Here is a 13,118-nt window from a genome sequence, read left to right on the forward strand (position 1 = left end):
ACTGCATATCCAACATGCACAGAGCACCATATACACACACCACATATACATCATGAAGATAGCACAATATATACACATTAGCCCATATCCAACATGTACATAGCACCATTTATACCCATTATTGAATATGTAGCATTCATACAACACTATCTATACCATCTTGTACATAACACTGCATAAACAACATGTACACATACTATATATACACAACACCGCATGTGTATGCAGCATATATGAAACATCTACAACATATACAATATATGCACAATAGTAATACCACACATCCAAAGCCATATTGTCCTTACCAAGAAACCTTGCTTCCCGTGTCTTATCCATGCTTACCCTAGCATGTCGTAAACCACACTACTTTCACCTTGCTGATGTATCCTTCAATATTACCTATCATAACATAAACATAGGCATAACACAAGTATATAATACCAAATCATATCCACATGATACTGACCTCGTATATATGTGATGACTACTCTTCCCAATTGATTTACCATGAACCAGGAATCTCTTCATGCCATTCACCTGCATAAGAAATCATTCCACCACAAGAATGATCCTTGAAAACCCTGTCAGATAGTAACATAGATACATGGATATGTACATACATATATAGACATTAGCATAAAAAAATCATGATCTTGTCAGACAATGACATACATACATTCATCTATACATATATAAACATCAACATAATCATGATCATAACATAATTACCAGATAACATAAGGTCTAGGTTTAGAGAAATTCCTTTATTCATGCAACACATGCGCAACATTGAGAACAATAGTTCCCAACATAGACAAGGCATATGACACCTCAAATCCATTTACTTTACCTTTTCTGGTTATATTTCTTGTGTCTGCACTACTACTGTCCATTGACCATAATGGACCCAACCATTCCAACCAACTTTCATGGTCTTACCTTCGGCTACGCTTACTCATAGAAAGAGCTTCATCTGGGTCTTATATCATCGGTTGGGTACCACACATCTCTCCTAATTTCCATCAACTATCCTCTTTCCCATCCAATTCCCAAGACTCAAAACATAAAAGGAAAGACAAGAAACAAACAAGAATAAGACCATAAAAACCAATAACAATATGACTCCACAAACAAAGTGGTATGGACATACATTAGACATAAACAAAGCCACAAATCAAGCTCAACAATTCATAAAAGACCAAAAGGACAAGAATAACAACAAACACCATAACTCAATCCCCGTGGTTCCCAAGGAAAGCTCAACCTGAGCCTTCTTCAAGATTTCATGGCAACGTCCCTTGCCATGCAACTCCCTGCATCATGCTCACACATGTCAACCACATGTTCCAAATATCAAGACAATCATATTTATCAATTTGAAATCAACTTTTACAAAAAATAATGTCATAATCCATATTCAACTCATAGTAATCAATCATAATATTACAACTATCACCTACTATACTCTAGTACATATCAACTGTCTCAACACATATATTTAGTACAATCATCTTAAAGCAAGATCTTTTGAACACATCCTCATATTATGCAATTCATCAAACATTCATACCATGTTAAATAAATCAACTATATGACATAATCAACAGTCAAGCACCAAATATATGACATAAGCAAATCCATACCTTAGTGTACCTCTGGGGAGGCTATCTTGTCTACATAATCAATCTAGTTAGCGAGACATAACTTTACAACATGTCAACATAAATCATGATATCCATAACAATAACTAACTAACATGTTCATATTACAAGCTTATAAGCATCTATCTTTCATGCATAATAATCAGATATGTATGATCAGTCTAGATTAGTACGACACCATATCACAAATATGTCAGCTCATACTTGAGTATCACAACCATAACCATCTGCATAGGTCAAACCAGGTTAACACAATACATATAACATCAAGATCTTCAATGCAGTGAACATAACCATCATGCATATGACCAATCCAAATTACAACATCAAGATCTCAATGAAATAACCCTAATGATCAAGTTAATAGCACATAACAATAATAAGCTATATATCATGCTCATCACAACATAAAAATTAATCATCAATCTAACTATCCTTGAACATAGTCAACAACAATATATAACATAATCATCAATGTATCTAACATAAACAACAAAGGCAACGCATACAACCACATGTTACTATCACTCATGACTATCTGACACATGTTCATATAACTACACGAATCATATAATATTTATCATGAATGTAACCATAAAATAAAATGCATATACATAAACCTAATGTATATAACCCTAATGCATATAATAATCCTGAACTTACATACCTGCATGTCGAACATACAATATATGTATGATGATCTACTCTTACCCCAAAGTCCAATGTTGCAACCTCATTATAATGATCTGCATCTCCTGCTCTATCTCAGCCAACACATTACTATGATAACATCCAATAGCACCATGATGACCTAAATTTCATACAATGACTTCACAAGGCATGTCTTATGTACTATACATGCATAATCATAACCAAAACTATACATGCATAACAACTGCATATACACACATAAAAAATGAGTACCAAACCATATACACATCATTCTAGCTAGAGTCTAGTCATCAATGTATGACCATATCAAGTACACAAACCATGACATCATGCATGACAACAACCATTACTCCATTTTACTCATTGCCACATGCAACCAATAGTATGCATAAGCAATGCCAAATCAACTACACCTACGCATAAACCCATGTAGTCGAACATAAGTGATCAATTCTTGTAATCAACCTACAAGATTGATACATGTAATCAAAATATTAAAAAATGTAACCTAACATACAAGGATGTAAGTAGGTATCATGAAATCAACATGTAAGCGACATATAATTCATACAAATTCAGTCAAATCTTCCAAAAATGAAGACATTGTGTCTATTAATTTGAAATCAGCATTCACCAATACTAACAACCTATAAGCATACCCCTTACTATCCATGGTCCACACTAAGGTAGAAGGAGGAAGCTACTATAATGGTCTAATCTCCAACGTCCAATTATGGAAATGGGATCTCCAAATCTCTATTAAATTTAACCATACTTGAAAAGAAATTGATTTTTATTCTCATACAATTGTATGAGACTAAGTCAAAAACATTGCACTTATTCCAATTGTAACATAATAACTAAAAACGTGCCACTTTTCCATTTCCTTACATGCAACTTTTCAAATTCATTGCATGCAACCTTTCAAATTCCCTACATGCAACTCTCCAAATTCTTTACATGCAAAGAGGCATATATTAGCTACACCCATATTATCATACTACAATACTATCCCATCCAAGAAAAAATAACATTTTCTTCAAACATTTACCATACTTTTACATTTTCCACAAACAACTACTATACTATTACATTTGCATGTAAACATTTATTTAAACACTTTACATGCAAACTAATATAGAAAACCATTTGCATACAAGTAAGAATATATCAACTACAAAAATACTATTACACATCAATACTATCCCTAACCATAAACAACATACTCATTGGGGCATTTTGTCAAACAGTTTGTATAAAATCAATCATTGAACCATTTAAGCATTTCATCAAACACTTTGTATGCAACTAATATAGAGAATGATTCAATGCATATATCCTAAACTGTAGTAGTACAAGTTCTGGAAACAGAACCATATGATCAGTGGAATTATTCCTGACTATGGTTCAAGTTTCAGCATCTGAGATTTCATAGATGAAAAGTTATAACAAAATACCAACACAATCCTATTTGGTTCACAATTCTAGGAGTATTCAGAAAGCTTGATTTACACTGGTCATGTCTCCTAAAATATAGCAAATAAATGTCTAAAATTTTTATCACAATATAAATGGAATTTCCCCTCGTTGTGGAAAAAATTTCAGCTCCTGAGAGTGCCCAAAATAAAATTTATAACAAAAATTTCAGCATGACCTATTTGAGACCTAATTTTAGGAGCATTTAGAAGGCTCGACTCCCTCTACTCATATCTCGTAAAATATTGTGACCCAATATCAAAAATTTCTACCACATAATCATTGGTATTTCCCCTCAATGTGGACGATTTTTCAGCTTCTGAAAGCCTACAAAAGAAAAGTTATTGCAAATGCCAACATGAACTATTTAAAGGTACATTTAGGAAGGTCATATTCCTTAGATCATAATTCCTAAATTATTGTGGACCAATATCTAAAAATTTTACCACATTATCAATGGGATTTAACTTCAGTATCGACAAATTTTCGACTTCTAATATTCCACAAAACAAAAGTTATAACAGATATCATAGAAAGGTCTAAAATTTAACCTCTGTTCTTCATTTTACCTATGATAGAGCCCATCCAGTCCAAGTGTTTGAACCATGCTCTGATACCACTTTGTAACAACCTTCGGGGTAAATGTGCATATAAACAACATAATAGGAACAAAAATACAAGAAACATATCAGCCATAAAAATCGATATATACATCAGTATATTTGCACATGACAATCAAGGGAATGCATTTTTTTTCATTAATAAATGCAATGAACCAACCAAAAGATGGGAATACCATGTTCCACCCAACCATAGATTGGCTGAGCCAAGTCTCTCTTCATCCAATCACCCCCGTGCCATATTTCAAGCATGAATGTGGGATCTCATAGAACACATCAACCAAAACTCACCTGGGGCTTCTAGAGGCCACCCACCTCAACCCATCAAACTGTGATTCCACCTCACGGTCGGACATCACCAAAAACCATCATCAAATTGGTCTCCATATAAGCCTTCTAGGGCTTCTAGAGCATTTGTCCGAACAAGGCTTCCAAAACTAGTAACTCAACCCACATCTTATACAGGGCCTCTAGAGCATTTGTCCTACCAAGGCTTCCAAGAATAATAACTCAACCTGCTAAGGGCTTCCAGAGAGTTTGTCCAACCAGGGATTCGAGGGCTAGTAACTCAACCCAAGCTGTTATAGGACTTCCACAACATTTGTTCAACTAGGGCTTCTAGGACTAGTAACTCAACCTAAGCTATGGAAAAAATGAGAAGCAACCAAAACAAAGAAATGAAAGTAAACCCACAATCACCATGGTTATCCAGGAAATGGAAAGGCTAGGCAATCCACTGTCGATCCAAGTAATCCTCCATGCCAATGATAAATCATAACCAAGAAACCACATGCATGTGCCATGCATTCCCTAAAGTTCGACGACTGCGGATTTTGATATTAGCCCTAAAGTTCGACGACTGCGGCTCTCTTATAGCACTTCGGCTCTCTTCGACGAATGCGGCTCTCTTATAACACTGCGGCTCTCTTATTACAACCACATTCTTCGACGACTGCGGCTCTCTTATAACATTGCGGCTCTCTTCGACGACTGCGGCTCTCATATGCATATAATTTCCTCCTGCTCTGAGATCTGACTTCTGCGGATCTCAAAAGTCTCGGTTCCGCGGAGATAAAAAAGATTTACGCAGTCATCTTGAAGTCAGATCTCAGATCTCAGATCCGCGGATCAGATCTCAGAAGTCTCAGAAGTCTCGGTTCTCCTCTTCTGCGGATCAGATCTCAGAAGTCTTCGGTGGTTCAGGTCTCAGAAGTCTCGGTTCTCCTCTTCTTCGGTGGTGGATCTATCTTCTGCAGATCTCAGAAGTCTCTCCTCTTCTACGGATCTCAGAAGTCTCGGTGGCTCAGATCTCGGCATTTTGAGACAGGTATATATTCCTGACTCCTCTCCAGCAGCGCTCCTCCTCTCCTCTCTTGAGAAGTCTCGGTTCTCCTGAGCAAGTAAAATATGGCTCCGAGCTTCGCAAAAATAACTGGTGGCTCACCCGCCTCTGAAGGGCAATCTCCTGCCCATATCGTGAGTGAAGCCCCAGCTCCCACTATCCAAGTGGTCCAGGACTCACTCGATGAAGCTTTGAAGTTCTCCGAAAGTGCCCTAATTTGCCGGTTTAATGGGTTTTGGCCGCGGCTGATAGCACTCCACAATTGGATCTCGGAGGTATGGAAGCCTATCATTTCTGATGAAATTAATATCTACCCCTGTGCTAGAGGTTTCTTTATAGTAGATTTTGAAAATCCTGAAAGCAGACAATGTATTCTAGACTCCGGCCCTTGGTTTTGGGAAAAATCAGGCCTATTCATGAAGCCATGGAACCCATCATTCGATCCATCTACAACAGTGATAACCTCAGCACCAGTTTGGGTGAGATTGCCAAGCCTACCCTTGCATCTCTGGAATCTCTCCTCGCTAAAAGCCATCGGAAATGCAATTGGGAAATTTTACTGCAGGTGCCCAGAAACAGAGGAATATGCCAGAACCACCTATGCACGCATCTGCGTGGAAATGGATTTCAGCGCCAGATTCCGAGCTGAAATAAACCTAACAAGTAAAGACTATGTGTGGAACCAGAAGCTTGATTATGAAAGTGTCCTCTTCAGATGTCGATCGTGCTTTGAGACGGGGCATCTAGCCAAAAATTGCCCAAAAGCCTCTGAGAAAAATTTTGCTAGAAAAAACCACCACAGATCTACATGGTGGGAAGGAGCACAAAAAGAACACTACACTGTCATCAAAGAAGAAGAATATTCTAGAGAAAATGAGTCACAAGAAATCAAGGAAGAAGGAAGCAACTCTCAAAACAAGCAAGGAGAAAGCCCGCCCCAACAAATCAACAGTTATGAGGATTTGAATACCGCAGAAAATAAATCTTCATCTCCGACTATTTTCAAAAGAACGAACACAATAGATCGCGAAGCTAAGACACCAATGTCCCAAGAACCAGATGAGATGAAGGAGATGCAAGACAAAGGAAGTTGGAAGACCGTAGAGAAAAGAAAGAAAGCTACAACACCAATCTCGCCAAGAAATACGAGGAGCCAAACAAGTAAAAATTAAGAAAATTGTAGGTCCGATAGACCAATTTGGTCTGAGTGGACGTTAATCATCATCATCATCATCATCATCATCATCCAAAACTAGTGAAGAAATGATACATGCAACTCAGTACCTGCAAGAAATCTGATGTATTTGCTGATGCCGATGCCCTATTGTGATTTCTTGCTCTTCCTTTGCCTTCTTGCTCCAAGAATCCAAGTATGCCACACCCTCCAAGAGTGCTCCAAGAAAAATCTAAGTATCCAAGAGTATGAGAGAGAGAGAGAATAATGAGAGAGCTCCAAATTTAAACTGACCAAATCTTTCCCAGTGATCCTCGTAAGCCTTTTTATTAATGAGGACTTTATTTTCTTCATTTTCCATTATTTTCCTTCAATTTCCTCCTCACATGCAACCTGTGACTTTTCACCTTCCTTTTCTCCTAATTTCCATTATTTTCATAAATAAATGTGCCAAAATTCCTTTTTGCATCTTTAATGCCTTAGTCATTGCATTTTCCAATTTCCTTAGCCATAAACAACCAAATTAACACCCCCTAGGATGTCTTTCCCACCATCCATCTTGGAATACGTGTCCCATCATCCATGTTATTTATATATTTCTACATGGAATTTTTAGCAAGGCTGTTACACAGATTTTAACCAATTGATAAATGACCCATACACCACAATGTTGGTTAGCCTTCTATGCCAACTAAGATTCCCTCATACATCCCAAAGTTTGAGGGTAATGCTGGGGAGGATCCTACCATCCATGTTCAATCCTTCAACATTTGGCGTTCGTCCAACTCCATAACCGATGACCCCATTCGTTTTCATCTATTCCAATGCATGCTCACTCGAGATGCTAAAAAATGGTGTGTAGACCAACCCTCCGCATCTCATTCTATTTTCATGACTCTTGCTAAAGCGTCCCTTTCATACTTATAGTTACCTCTCTGGTATGATACTATTACAGAGCTATTGACCTCATTATTATAGTCATCTGCCACTCGCCTATCCGACCATGTTCAAGAGTGGCGTCAAAGGAGGAGCACATGTCGTTCTCCTCCTTTCGATGACCATGTGTATCTACATTGGTTTCTTAGGAGCCTTTTAGAACCCATTGGAAAATATGTCGCATACCATTTTCCTCATACCAAGGAAGAAGCTCTCCAAACCGCTCTAATATATGACTGGATTTATACGTAATCCGGTTATGTCTATACCATCATTCCATACATCCCTCGTCCTGGAAGTGCCAATGCACCAGGGGCATCTCACACCGTCGATGGTATTGTTGGAACCCTTTCACACCCTTCACCATATACTCAGTAAAGTTATGGATATCCACAGGGGGGCACCAGTTCCTCCAACACTTATGCCCCTCCTGCTAGAAACATGTTTTCAGGGCCTCAACCTATGTACCAAACCGTTTCTCCTCCTTATGCACATCCAAGCACTTTAGCCCCTCAAGCATTAGCGTCACAACCTCCCATGCATCCTCAGCCCCAACAGCCACCACCCCCTCAGGGTCACGTGTTTGCATAACAGAGTGTGACCAATCCCAAAAATTCAAAGAAAAAGAATACAGGGAAGGGTAACAAGGGTAACCAGGGTAATCAAGGTAATCAACCTAGTAAACCCCAAGGGAACCAGCCTAACACCAACAACCAACAACAAGGAATCCAACCCAAGAAGAATAAGGATATTTGTATGAAAAAACCTTGTGCATGTTGTGGTGTACATGGCCATTATACACATGAGTGTCCTCTCCTACCCAAGATGCACCAAATATGGGAAGCTCATGTAGCTTCTAGAGGTCAACAATCACCCCTAAATCCTATGTCATCTCAACCAACAGTGCTCACAAATCCTTTCCCTCAAAAAGAATTTCTTGTTTCTCAACCTCAACAAGGTCAAGCAGCCCATCCCCCCCAACCTTCTGGTCCTGGTGACTACCAGATCCTTATGATGAACTCTGATGAGATTAACCCCTCCAATAGCAACCTACAAACTTGGTCGTGTCAATATGACAAGCCCTTGAATTTGTCTACCACTGAATCCAAAACCAAAGCATCTGCTGAGCCTCTTATGAAACCAAATGGTCCGTTATAGTTCCCTCAACCTAAATTTGAGGCCATTCCCAAGATCCCAAAGGGACCATTACACTATAATGCGACTTCTAATTGAGCTGCTCATACATACAGTATAGTAGACGACTTGGTGCAATCACCTGCTGCCATGTTGACGCTGGAATTCCTCCATTCATGCCCATCTCAAATTAAATCTCTACTAACTGCCTTGGGTGCAGGAGATCCTTCTGATGATCATCTCATTTTCTTCCTGGTTGATACATCAAAGCATCGCCCATTGCCTTCCTCCATTGCTTTCCAGATCCCAGTCTGACTCCATAATGCCATCATCTCCCGATGCATTATTGACGATGGTACATCCACCTATGTGATCTATGCTACTATTTGGAAACAACATAACTCACCTGAGTTTTCCCCCTCCACCATCACTTTGCGTGCTTGGGACGGACACTCCTCCCAGCCCCTTGGCATATACTACAACTGTTTAGTGACTGTTGTGAGAAAGACTGCCCATGTCGACATCAAGGTTATTGATGACCCTTTGGATTAAAACATTCTCTTAGGTCGTAGTTACACATATTCCATGTTAGCCGTCGCATGTGCGGTGTTCTGCAAGATATGCTTCCCCCATGAAGGGAATATTGTTAGCATCGATCAGTTGACTTACTATGAGCTGGCATCCATGACCTCCCCCAAGTCCATTATCTTGTCAGTGTCTGATAAATATCCTTCAACTCCTCTAATCAGTGTTTCACTGAGAGTCTATAAAGATTCCACATTTTTGGGTTCTTTCCCTAGTCCTCCCCCTCCCATATCAAAGCCTAACTTTATGAGTGTTTGCATGTTACAAGCATCACGAGTTGCTCTAAAGTACTCTGGTACATCTGATCAATAGCCAGCTCCTCAACACCCTGTTGTTTCCATTCCAGTTGAACCCTCTGGATCCACCCCCCTAGGACCTCCTCCATTTGTGGGTTCCTCCCCTACATTTCCACCAAGAATTGTTCCTCTACGTCTCAACCATCCAGGAGCTATTCCGCCAGGACATTACCCTGCAAGACAGGTACCTTTCTTATTCTCCCCTCTGGGAGTATTTTTTGTCCTTGTCATGGCTTCGCTGATCCTTCCTAACATGACTCTGGGGATCCCAGTATGGTACATTGTTCCCCCTACAAGCATTCTTCCTAGTCAGCTAAGACCTTATCATGCTTTGACCCCAGTCCAACCGGTCCCTATGGCGCCTGCCACTACTTCAGTTCCATCACAACCTCAATAGAAACCCACTCCTATTGTGAAATCATTTAGTTAGGGGGGCAAAGCTAAAAGGAAAGAATCGAAATACAAGGCTCCCCAATCTCCTCTAGCCCCTAAGGCCCCAAAGTCGACACCTTCATTCTCTTTGTGTAAAGTTGTTGGGCACGCCACCAATAATTGTCCCAAGCTTCCTCAACTCAAATCTTTGGTTCATGAAGCATTCCCTAAGTGAAATATCCCAGAATTCCATGTTAACTTTCCGGACCCACCCAAAAAGCTCAAAATGTTGCACACAAATCACCCTTGTGCCATGCGTGATCATCATGGTCATTATTCCCATTATTTCCCTCGTCTCGATGAATTTCATGATTTCCTTGGGGCACTTCGCCAATTCAAGGACACTCGTAGTGGATCAACTATTCCCTAACCTGTGGATTTTGGTACCACTAATAAACTAGAATAGGGGGACTCTAGTCCCACCATCATGATACCTCCCCCTAATGTCGAGATTATGGACACCACAAGTCATATCCTTTACCTGTCGTCATCCTTGAGTTCCTCACAGGAAAACCTTTCTCAGGTTTCTGCACGTGCTTCTATCAAACCTCTTTCGATAGAATCCTAGGTTTCAACATACATAGATCTTCCATCTACCAACTCATCATCTGCCATTCCAGATGATGTGTATGTGAACCTTCTTTCTCAAGTTAATGCACCAGGTAACATCACCACATCATATAGTTGTCTTCCTCCCATCCACCCATCTCCCAACCTGATGAGGACATCATGGAAGATATTTCTATCCCTAACTACCCTTGCACTTAGGCAACGGGAGATTCCTTTCGGAGGATTTTGGAGGCAATTTTATTCCTAATTCTCCTAATGTGCCCTAGCTCAAGAAATTTTTTGCTTAACACATCCCTTTGATTTGCGTGTCTTTATTTCTTCCATGAAGATAGGTAGATTGCATCATCTCATCCATTGTATTTTACACCTTTTATATGGATCCATCATCCACACCGTATATCAGTCATGCTGACGGTGTGAGTCACTTCTCCAGGAATATAGCTTGTGCCACTTTATTCCCTTGCATACGTTAGTCCTTTCGAATGGAGTGTGCATTGGATTTTCCACCAATAACCAAGTTGAATATCATGCAGTGATAGGTTTGTTAGTTGATGCCCTTGCTCATTGCATCCTTCATCTTCATGTTTATTTAGATTCCTTGCTACTTGTCATGCAATTGAATGGTGTGTATCTTGTGCATAAACAAGTCCTATTTAGAAAATATCTACTAGTTAAGCTGTTGACACGTGAATTTGAAGCCATTACATTTAGTCGTGTTCGTAGAGCCCAAAATAACTATGTAGATGCCATTGCAAATAACATTCTAGATTGGAATTTGTTGCATGTATACCACAAAAGATAACCACAAACAAAACAAATGGAAAACCATCATTGCCATATAAAATGCATAATCATATTATGTATCGTATAAGTGTTTGGAGTGCACCATGCTAAATACTTCCAGTATGGCCATAACATACTGGGGGGCACATAGGTCCCTACATAGCCTTTGGAGGATCTTGTGCCAAGTTGGGTCGAGATGCTTGAATCCCTTTTTTGAGCACTCAGAACAGAATGCCGCTCCACAAACTCCTCCTGCTAGGGCGAATCATTCCCACCTTTGCATACCAGATCATTCCCCTCCATCACATGCGTTTGCAAGCAACATCCCATGCTTGGGGGCATGATGGTTTTCCCATGGCCATCTTCTCAATTGATTAACATAAGTCTCGGCCTAGATCCCACTAGATCTAGGTATGGTTATCATCCCATTCCTTGGATAGTTTGTCCTACTGCCCTCTCTGATGATCCATTTGCCCATCACATATCGTAGACATTTAATACCACATTTTCAAATATTCTACTCTATGTCCACGTAGTCCCCCTTGTTTGACTTAGTGGGCGAGAATGATTCTAGACCTCCTCTAGTAGTTCATTCTTGTTTTCCTCTTCCCTTAATTCTTCACCAGGAACCATCATTCCAAGAAGCATTAAGGCCATCTTTAGACAAGTAAGGTCACATGCTTGAAAGTCACAAATCCTAATTTCGATGGTCATTTTGTCTTCTACGATCTCCACAAGATTTAGGGCCTTCTCCTCCTCTCAAATTGGAGGGAAAACACCCTTTTATAGGAAAACCCATAGTTTTTCTATCACACATTGCAATGATACCATAACTCCATTTGATGAACCATCCACATAGTTGGAAATATCTCATTGAGAACTATAATGGGTCTTCTTTAGTTTTTGATGATTTCACACTTCACCGGGAAGTCATGTTTCCAAGAAGCGTCACTTCATCGCCTCTCAAAATCAAATTTCGTCGTAAAGAGACACTTGTAATTTTAGATCATCCTCCTCTGAATACTCGTTGTACCATGTGTCAATTTTCGTCATGAGTAACCATCATTTACTCATGTTTTGATGGTCCCCACTGGACCTAGTCTATGTGGCAGCGTCATCGAGTCAACCTTGTTCAAAGCATTGGCGATGAGTCACCCTTACACTCTTGGAGTCTATTTCAGGTCCCATTATATCATGTCACAGTATTGCATCCATATTTGCATACCATCATCCTATGTCACCCATTTGGCCTCGAGTCATACTATCCCCATCCCCTCCGGAATTGAGTCATTTGCTGCCAGGTCAACCATGCACTTTATGCCCTCATAAGCATAATTGTATGTTTGTCCCTTAGTCCCACATTTCTCCATTATACTTGGTGTTAGTCCATCAGTCACATTAATATTTTTCCACGTGATTTAGTTGAGGATCCTCATT

This window comes from Pinus tabuliformis, chromosome 6, assembly GCF_031772625.1.
Source record: "Pinus tabuliformis cultivar Carrire ecotype Pingquan chromosome 6, CPIR1, whole genome shotgun sequence".
Lineage (NCBI taxonomy): Eukaryota > Viridiplantae > Streptophyta > Pinopsida > Pinales > Pinaceae > Pinus > Pinus tabuliformis.